Genomic DNA, 10528 nt, shown 5'->3' on the forward strand with positions numbered 1-10528 from the left:
GCAGAGCTACTACAAAAGACAGCTGTAAGCCGAACCCTAAAGGCCTGCCTCCAGCACAACATCAATTAGCTATTTCTATTTTACTTGTAAACTATTTTAGGTTAAAACTAGATATTATCTCACAAGCTATTATGAGATATAGGTTGTACATATTTTGTTGTATAAATACCCCCTCCATTAGAGTATTGGGGGCGAGTCTGTGGTGTGTGGAGATTTCCTAGACTCTGTTGTAATACTCAAATTTGGAATAAAAAAAGCTGTTGGAACATCTATTGTCTGGCCATACTGGATGAAGAATTGAAGCAGAGGACTTGTCACAGAATTCTTGAATCAACCTACGGATCAATAAATCTCATATATCTTGTGTTTTAAAATTTTTTTGTTTCTTATATCATCTGTGTTTCATAATCTGAATGATAAAGAAAAAGGTTGATTTCAAAATTTGCTTGACTGCACTCTGTTTTCGGTCTTTATTATTCTCTGTGTTTTCTTCAAAATTAGAATAAACAGTGAACTCTTAATTGCTCATGTTTCCTGATTCTCTCACGTTATTTATTTGCTGAGGAATTCTTAACTGCTCCTTATCAGTAATCATCCATTTTCCCTCTTTCAATATGTTGAAGGATTCTTAGCTGCCCTTCACCCGTTTGAGCCCATTCCATCTGCTTCAAGTCTTTTATTTGTTCCCTGTTTGACTACCTTGCTCTGTGAAGCCATCCTCTATTAAGAAACCAAATCCAGAAAGCCATCCTTCTTTGACTCCATCATGCCCAATGGACTGAACTGTTCTGTTTTACCTCTCTGCTCTATCTAATCTCACCACCCAAACTCAAAAAAAACCTTTCAACTTCATAACTAGGCTAATACCTTTAAAAACAAAGCTAAATAAAAAAGAGAGAGCCCTCTCTGGATATAGATTGGCTATATTTTGTATCTAAAAGATTGGTCTGTGGTTACCTCGACAGTATTCCCTTTATTACAACTTGGTGGAAAACTTGAGTGATAACATCATAGGTGACTCCGCTGGGGATATGAATAATTATTTGTTACTATTGTTTATTTCATAAGCTACAGATGGAGCCTGAAGTTAGCCAGGTAGCCTTTGAAACTGCTTTTGCTTTGCAATTGCAAAAGTAAATAAATGCTACTTCAGTCTATCTCCGGTCTAGTTTATGGATTGCTAGTTGGTTTCAAATGCTTGATCAGTTCCTCTTTTCAAAAAATCTTTAGGAAAAGTTCAAAATTCCCACATCTAAAAACTCCTAGAAGAGACTGTTAAAGTTGTATTATCAAAACTATTTCAAGAAAAAACCAAAAACACACCTAGAAACTGGCTTCAGAAAGGATTCATTACACCAGATCAAATCTTGATCCTAATCCCCCCACTCGTGTTTGAAAATCCTAATCTCATTCCAAGGATTCTTAGAAGTCAAGGGAGCCAAGAAAATTCTGCTAGTTCACACCTTCGCAAACATTTGCAGAACTCCATTCAATCTGAGCTTACCTCTGAAAAAAAAGAAAACATTTCTGTAATTACTACAGCTTCTCCAAGTTCACCATTAACACCTTCAACTATCCTTTCCACTCCTCCATTTACAGCACACATTCCCCCTGTTATCCCTACTCCTCTAGTTGTCACATCTATTTTTGCAACCATGGCAAACCGATAGACTCCCCTAAACTTACCTACAAATCCAGGGGCTATGCCTCAAGACTATCAAAGTAAAACCCCTTCTTTTGACGGTATTGACACTTACATAGCTCAATGACATACCAAGAAAATGACCGACTATTTTGAAAGTTATGAGATTGATGATGATGATGTTAGAATGAAAGTATTTGTTCAAAGTTTAACTGGAGACGTTAAAACCTGGTTTAGAGCCCTCCTTGTAAACAATATCAATGATCCACAAGCTCTTTATCAGACCTTCTTGAACAGATGGGAAAAGAAGAAAGATCCTCTCCACATTTTATCAGAGTATGAAAACCTAAGAAGAGACACACAAGAAACTATCCAAGATTACTGTACCAGATTCAATAATGTCTACAATGCTATTCCTCAAAATCTCAGACCTCCTCCAGATTTGGCCTTGATCAAATTCCCTGATGCATTTGGTTATGATATGGCATACCATCTTAGGGAAAGAGCTCCTCGAAACTTAGAAGAGATGCAGAGCATAGCTGTCAGTGTTGAAGCGAACCTGATATCTAAACGATCTAGAGCCAGAGCTGAGAGGAGGACACCTTTCAAAGAAGAATCTTCTGCCTTTGAACAGAAATTAGATGCCATTATCAAAGGAATGGACAGACTTGGAGATAGAGTGGAAACAATCGAGAGAAAATCCCCTTGGGATGGTCAACCAAGCAATATTGGGAGAAACCCAACTTTCAGGAAAAATGAAAATCCTAACAGTGGAAAGATAGGGTCTGACCAAAATATTAGGCCCCCATTTCAAGAAAATTATGCTGAAGCCTCAACTTCTGATGAACCAACAGAAGATACTCAAATTAATCTGATGGGACTCAACAATGAATAACAAGTTTTCTTGACCCAAGAGGATCAAGAAGCTCACATTGTGAAACAATTCCAAACTCAGTCAGGTGAATCATTTGACTTTAGGGAGGGATATGATACAGCCATTTATGAAGTCCACAAACAATACAATCTAAGGAGCAGAAGGATAGATGTCCCTGAAAATAATAAACAGAAAGATACCAAGCAGACTAACAAAGGTAAGATCAATAACCCCCCTGTACATATTCTTTCTAAAACAGATCCTAACCCGAAAAATCCAATTGTTGAAGATATATCAGATAATCAAATACCTAACAAACAACCTTCCACTTCTATTCCTGCTAAAGGAAAAGAAGAAGAGCCTCTCGAACTTGATCTGAAAACAACTTCAGCCCATAATCCCACACCTAAAGAGGAGAAAAACACAGAAAATTTAGCTGTCTGAAATACAAGAACTCAGACCGAAAAACCTTTTAATTTTGAGACAGAAGTAGGCAAATTAAAGATAGTTGTTCCATTATCAGAATTAGCTAAACATGATGTCTACAGAGGTCAAATCAGCAGATCACTCAAAATTTTTGTGAATCAAGATTCAGTAAACATTTTAGATGACCAGCCTGAATTGATCTTTGGTCCTGAAGTAAATGGAAAAATAGCAGAAGGAGAGATTCCTCCCTTCTATGTGGGTTTAAACATACATGATAAAATACTCCATAATTCCATGTTTGATTCTGGTGCTTCTCATAACTTAATACCTAAATTTGTAATGGAGAGATTTGACCTTGACATCACCAGGCCATATAAAGACCTTTTCTCTTTTGATTCGAGTCAGTTCAAATGTTTGGGTTTAATCAAAGATTTATGTGTGTCACTTGTCCAATATCCTGCCAAAACCATCTTAATGGACATAGTAGTAGCTAATATTCCTCCAAAGTATGGTATGTTATTGTCTAGATCTTGGGGTACAAAACTTCAAGGGTCTCTACAGTTAGACATGTCTTACGCTACTATTTCAGTGTTTGGTCAGCCCAGGAGACTATACAGAGAAACTTTAATGAAGTATGTAGTAAGTAGTCAAGAGAAACCTCAAAATTTCCCTATCTACTCAGTACATTCAGATATGGATTCTTTTATCCTTTACAATGCTGAAATTGATCCCCCACATGAAATAAAACTCCTAGCAGATGAAACAGAAAAAATGGCAAATGGAAAGTATAGTGTCCAAATCCAAGAAATTTATGAAAATCATGAAAGATCCGATAAACCAGAAGAAACCAAAAAACTAGATCTCCTTGCTAAACAGATCCCTAAAACTCCAGATACTAATTTTGAACATGAAATACTTTGGTACTTAGAATTTGACGGTTCTGTCAACAAACTGGGAGCAGGAGCAGGAGTCTAGGTGCACAACCTTGAAAACAATCATGCTGAAGGTCATGCCTACAGATTAAACTTTAGATGCACTAATAATATGGCTGAATATGAAGCTCTGTTGCTAGGTCTTAAATTGGTCAAAAAGTTGGGGGCAACTAGAGTGTCAGCCATAGGAGATTCTGATTTAATCATTTAGCAAATAAAAGGGAAATTCTTAACAAATGATCCCATATTGAGAGAATACAGAGGAACAACTATAGAGATCCTCAATACATTTCTGGAAATTCAGCTTGCCAAAATCCCGAGAGAACACAACTTGCAAGCTCATAGCCTAGCAATGTTTGCCAGCACCTGTAAATTACCATTTGAACCAAGTCATTAATTCACAACAAAAATTAGACACAGGCCAGCCATACCCGATAATCTAAAGAACTGGCAAGTGTTTGACAATGATAACCAGATCAACAATTTTCTAAACCTAGAAGAGGAATTTTCTAGCACTAACAAAGATGGGGATACAGTAGGTGAATTTGACCCAACAAATCAGATAGAAACAGACATTTCAACAGAAAATGCAACTCGAATAATTCATCCAATGACATTCACAAAAGAAAAAATATAGGATCTTAAAGAAAGCGATGTTGATGAGATTATTGAAGAAGAATCTGAAATCATCAATTTGAAAGACAATCATTTGCTCAAAGGATTGACTCCTTTGGAAGATATTTTTGATTTCAATGACATTCCAAAAAAACCTCAGATGGAACCTCCAAAAGTAGACATTGAAGACTATAACATAGGGACTAAATATAGTCCAAAAATGGTAAAATTGTCCAAATCTTTGCCCCTGGATCAAAAACTTAAATATGTTGAACTGATCAAAGAGTTCCAGGATATTTTTGCCTAGAGCTATGAAGATCTGAAATCTTATGACACCTATGTAATTCAGCATACAATGCCCCTCAAGGAAAATAAAAAACCATTCAAACAGAAGCTCAAAAGAATCAACCATGTACCACTTCCTTTAATAGAAAAAGAAATCAAACGAATGCATTATGCAGGGATAATTTCACCAATCATATTTTCAGAGTGGGTATCTAATTTAGTGCCTACCAGGAAGAAAACATGAGAAATCAAATTATGTGTTGACTTAAGAAATGTAAACAAGGTTTCTTTGAAAGACAACTACCCTTTACCTAAGATGGATCATATTTTACAAAGGGTAGTAGGTGCTTCTAGGATTTCACTTTTGGATGGGTTTTCAAGTTTTAATCAGATTCTGGTTCACCTTGATAACCAAGAAAAGACTGCATTTACAACACCATGGGGTACATTCAAATATGTTAAAATGCCATTCGGACTTAAGAATGCAGGGGCAACCTTTCAACGAGCAATGGACATAGCTTTTGCAAAAGAAATTCACAATTTTCTGGTTGTATATCTAGATGACCTCACTATGTTTTCTATATTAGATCAGCAACATTTAGATCATTTGAGACAAGTGTTCCTAACATGCAGAAAGTATGGTATTTCATTGAATCCTAATAAATCCTTGTTTGGTCTAGAGGAAGGCAAACTGTTAGGCCATATCATCTCCAAAGATGGCATCAGAATTGATCCTGCTAGAATAGAAGCTATTCTGCAAATACCCCACCCCAGAAATGTCAAGGAGCTTCAAGCTTTCTTAGGGAAGATTAACTTTTTGAGAAGATTCATATCTAATTTGGTTGAATTAATTAGATTTTTGAACAATATGTTAAGAAAGGATTCAAAGGTTAAATGGACAGTACAAGCCAAACAAGCATTTGAAGAAATTAAAATGGCTTTGACCAGAACACCTGTCCTCACAAGTCCAAAGTTCGATAGAGACTTCATAATTTTCTCATTTACATTAGAACACACCATAATAGCTGTTTTATTGCAAAAAGATGATCAGGGATGTGAAAAACCCATAGCCTTTTTCAGTAAAGCACTTAGAGATGCACCTCTGAATTACAAAATCATGGAAAAAAAACTTTTGCACTTGTGAAAGCCATTCAAGACTTTAGAGTCTATGTACTGTACTCACATGTAGTAGCTTATGTACCAAATGTTTTTGTCAAAGACATCCTAACTCAGGATGGAATTGAAGGAAAATGAGGTAAATGGATTGCTAAAATATTGGAATATGACATTGAAATAAAACCTACAAAGTTGATAAAAGGATAGGGATTGGCCAAACACATGACTAAAACAAACTTTCAAGCCCTAGATATCAATGAACTGGATAATGAACAGGAGATGGCGACTCCACAAATCAGCTAGGCCCTCTTAGAATCACCTTGGTATGCTGATATAATTCATGTATTATTAAACCTGCAGGCTCCTTCAGGGTTATCCAGAACAAAGAAAAGGCTTTTAAAGATGAAAGCTTCAAAATTTTGTATTTTAGATAATGCTCTTTTTTGGAAAAATCTTGAATGTATTTTATTGAATTGTTTAATAAAAGAAGAAGCTGACAAATTTCTCAAAGAATTTCATGCAGGGGACCGCGGTGGACACTTGTACTGGAAATCCACTGCAGAAAAAATTCTAAGGGTTGGATTGTACTGGCCAGCTTTGTTTGCTGATGTAAAGAAGTTTGTCACTGCTTGCCACAAATGCCAAATTTTTGAAGGCAAAAGGAAACTGTTACCCTACTTTTTAGACCAATTTCCACTGAAAAACTTTTTCAATAATGGGGTTTGGACTTCATTGGAGAAATACACCAGCCCTCTTCTGGCCAACATAAATGGATTCTTACTGCCACAGACTATTTCACCAAATGGATAGAAGCCATTCCTTCTAGACAAGCCAATGATACAGTGATTATAGGATTCTTAGAAACCAACATCTTGTCTAGGTTTGGCTGTCCTGAAAAGATCATAACCGATAATGCTGCTACCTTCAAGTCCAAGAAACTGATAAATTTCTATAGCAAATACCATATCACTTTAGGCCATTCCACAACCTATTACCCTAAAGGTAATGGTCTAGCTAAATCTTCCAATAAAAGCCTAATTAACATTATTAAAAAATTGCTGGAAGAGAACAAGAAAAACTGACACAAGAAACTCACAAATGCACTATGGGCAGACAGACTTACTACAAAGAGATCTATTGTAACTAGCCCTTATGAGTTTGTTTATGGCATGGAGGTTGTGTTTCCTTCATCTTTAGGAGTTCCTGTGATGAAATTACTGCAAGAAGCCCAGGTGGAACCCAATGACATTCAAAGGAGAATAAATTAGACCATCCATTTGCAACAGACCAGAGAAGAAGTGCACCGAAGAGCCCAAGTGTTACAAGAAAAACTCAAGAAAATATTTGATAAAAGGACCGAAGTAGAAGACTTCTACATTGGAGACAAATTTCTAAGGTGGGATTCCAAGAGGGAAGACAAGGAAGTTTGACTTCCTGTGGAAAGGGCCATTTATCATCCAGGCATTGCAAGGGAACGATACTTACTTTTTGAAGAGCGTGGATGGTACAGAAACAGAAGAAGGACCAGTGAATGGCCGAATGTTGAAACATTACTTTGATCCAGTTTTTTGATGAATTTTGACTCTAACATGTACATAATATATCCTTGATAAATGTCATAGTTTGGATTGGATAGTAACTTGCTGCAGTTGAAGCCCAAAGAGAAGGCCCTAAGCTTGATAAGTGTGATGTCATACATACAATAAAGCAACCAGCAAAGGAAGATTTCAGAACATAGAAAAGGTTATTCAGAAGGCCATTTGACCTACTGTTCTTGACTTTCCACTAGGGAAAGCCATCCCCAAGTGGAGCCACTGTTATACTCCTATACCAATAGGTGTCATATTTCATGATTAACTGGATGGGCTCTGTAATATGTTCATCCTTTTTCTTGTTGCAAAGGATTTCCATATTATCAAAAAATAAAAAAAAAATAAAAAAAAAAAAACAAAAAATTTAAAAAATGTAAAGAGGGTATGCCCTAAAAGAAAAATCAAAGGGTAAAAAGAATAAAATGATAAAAAAAAGTGAAAAAATGAACTCAAAATAAAGAAAGACCAGGAAAGTGTGCAAGTCCAAATGCCACTACTTTTTCATTTTCTGTAAATAAAGCATTGTGTGCAGCTTGTTCTTTTATGCCACAATTGATGAATGGCCAAACAGTTTAATCTTGGCTAGCTCATGTTTGAATTTCCTATTTTAGAGATAGAGAATAAAAATCTAACCAAACTGTTTAATCTTGGCAGATAAGTAGAGAGGTAGAGAAGCAAAGGAGTTCAACTGTTTAATCTGAGCCCTTGGAAGTAATAAGTGCAAACTTAGGTAGGATTACCATGAAAAGGAAAGAAAATTTGATAAGGGTTTGCCAGTCTAAGTGCACCCATAGAAAGAAAAAATGTTAGGCAAAGTAGGTAGGGTAGGTAGATTAGTGTTGCAGAATGAGACTTGTGATAGATTTTGTCTCTCAAAATGTGTTAATCTTATCTCTATCACAAGTGAAAGGAAGACATCATATACCTGATGCAGCTCAAGCGAGGCAGATTTCATGACTAACTCCCCTTCACATTTTTTCCCTAAATTACTTACTGATTTCCCCCCTCAAATATTAAGACCTGCTTAATATCGCTCATAAGCCACTCCTTCCATTTCATAAACTTTTTCCTAAGTAAAACCCTACTTTACTTAGGAAAGTGGCCATATTTCTTGTATTAAACCCCTTTTCCTTTTTAGCCTAAGTGTTAAATGTAAAATTCCTAACATTATACTTAGCGTTGTTTGATTCAAAAATCCATATTAACTCTTAAAATATATTATATAAATCCCTATAATTTTGTTCCCATTCCCGTATTATTTAAATTACATAAAAAACCCCCAAAAATACTAATATTTCCCTCCCGAGTCGACTACGGCCATATCATTGTTTAAAAGGGATTGATGAATTTATTTGAAATTTATTAATAACCGCTACCCACCGCGCTCATGGGATTAATTAACCTCTGGTTAATTAATAACCAAACTCACCCGAACCAGTAGAAATGTGCCCGATATGATTTATTAATGTTAAATGCATCGGGCCCACAGAGTTAACCTCCCTCCACCTCCATGCATCGTCCGCCATCAGATCTATGCCTGTTCATCCAACGGTCCACAACTATTTCACGACCCCCCTAACTGCCGAATGTTAACTCGCGGGGAATCGGCGGTATTCGCACCCGTACTCTACCACGCGTCGCTCTCCCGCTATGCTCACTACCTCCCAACCCGAAACCGCCTAGCCCCGAAAGCGATGCTGGCCAAACCACTTACCACCATCCTCTTGTTGATGTCACCCTCCACTGACGTCACCCTTCGCTAACATCATCCCTCCTTTTGCTGACATCACCTGCCACATCATCTACTCTGTACTTCTGCCTACGTCATCCTCCCGGTTGAATCAAAATTTCCCTCCAAAACTTCAGTTTGTCAATAAAAGGAAAAAGGGTCATTTTTGTTATGTTCTTTTCCATACAGCACCCCGTGCACTCCAGGCATAAAATCGACCGAAATCAAATTTTCTAGTCTTAGACTACCTCCGACCAGAAAAGCTCTAGCAACGAGCTTGCAGACTCTACCGACCCGCCATTTTACAGCTTCTTCCTCTTCAAACATAGTTGAAAGCAAACCGAGGGACTTCCGAGCTCACAGAAGAAAGAAACAGAGATATACAGGGATATTTTGTTACCCTAACCAATGAAACATCAGATACATGAATTTCCAGAGAAAAGTAGTGAAAAGACATGTTCACAGTTTTGTTTTACCAGAACATCAGACAACGGTGAACAGGAGTCAAAGCATAGTTAAAGAGTATCAGGCGAGCATTAAAGTGTATCAAATCCGCATCAAAAAAATCAAGGAATATCAGTTCAACATTAATGTGTGTCAGAGTAGAATTAAAAGTAGCAGATCAGAATTAAAGAGCACATTTAAGACAGGCAGTCAGCACAGAGCTACTACAGAAGATAGCTGCAAGCCGAACCTTAAAGGCCTGCCTCCAGCACAACATTAGTTAGCTATTTCTATTTTACTTGTAAACTATTTTAGGTTAAAACTAGGATTATCTCACAAGCTATTATGAGATATAGGTTGTACTTATTTTGTTGTATAAATACCCCCTCCCTTAGAGTATTGGGGGTAAGTCTGTGGTGTGTGGAGATTTCCTAGACTCTGTTGTAATACTCAACTTTGGAATAAAAAAAGTTGTTGGAACATCTATTGTCTGGCCATACTGGATGAAGAATTGAAGCAGAGCACTTGTCACAGAGTTCTTGAATCAACCTCTGAATCAATAAGTCCCTTATACCTTGTGTTTTACAGTTTTCTTGTTTATTATATCATCTGTGTTTCGTAATCTGAATGATAAAGAAAAAGGTTAATTTCAGAATTTTCTTGACTGCACTCTATTTTTAGTCTTTATTATTCTCTGCGTTTTCTTCAGAATTAGAATAAATAGTGAACTCTTAATTGCTCTTGTTTCCTGATTCTCTCATGTTGTTTATTTTCTGAGGAATTCTTAACTGCTCCTTATCAGTAATCATCCATTTTCCCTCTTTCAATATGTTGAAGGATTCTTAACTGCCCTTCACCCATTTGAGCCCATTC

This window comes from Pinus tabuliformis, chromosome 6 (assembly GCF_031772625.1).
Source record: "Pinus tabuliformis cultivar Carrire ecotype Pingquan chromosome 6, CPIR1, whole genome shotgun sequence".
NCBI classification, from domain to species: Eukaryota; Viridiplantae; Streptophyta; class Pinopsida; order Pinales; family Pinaceae; genus Pinus; species Pinus tabuliformis.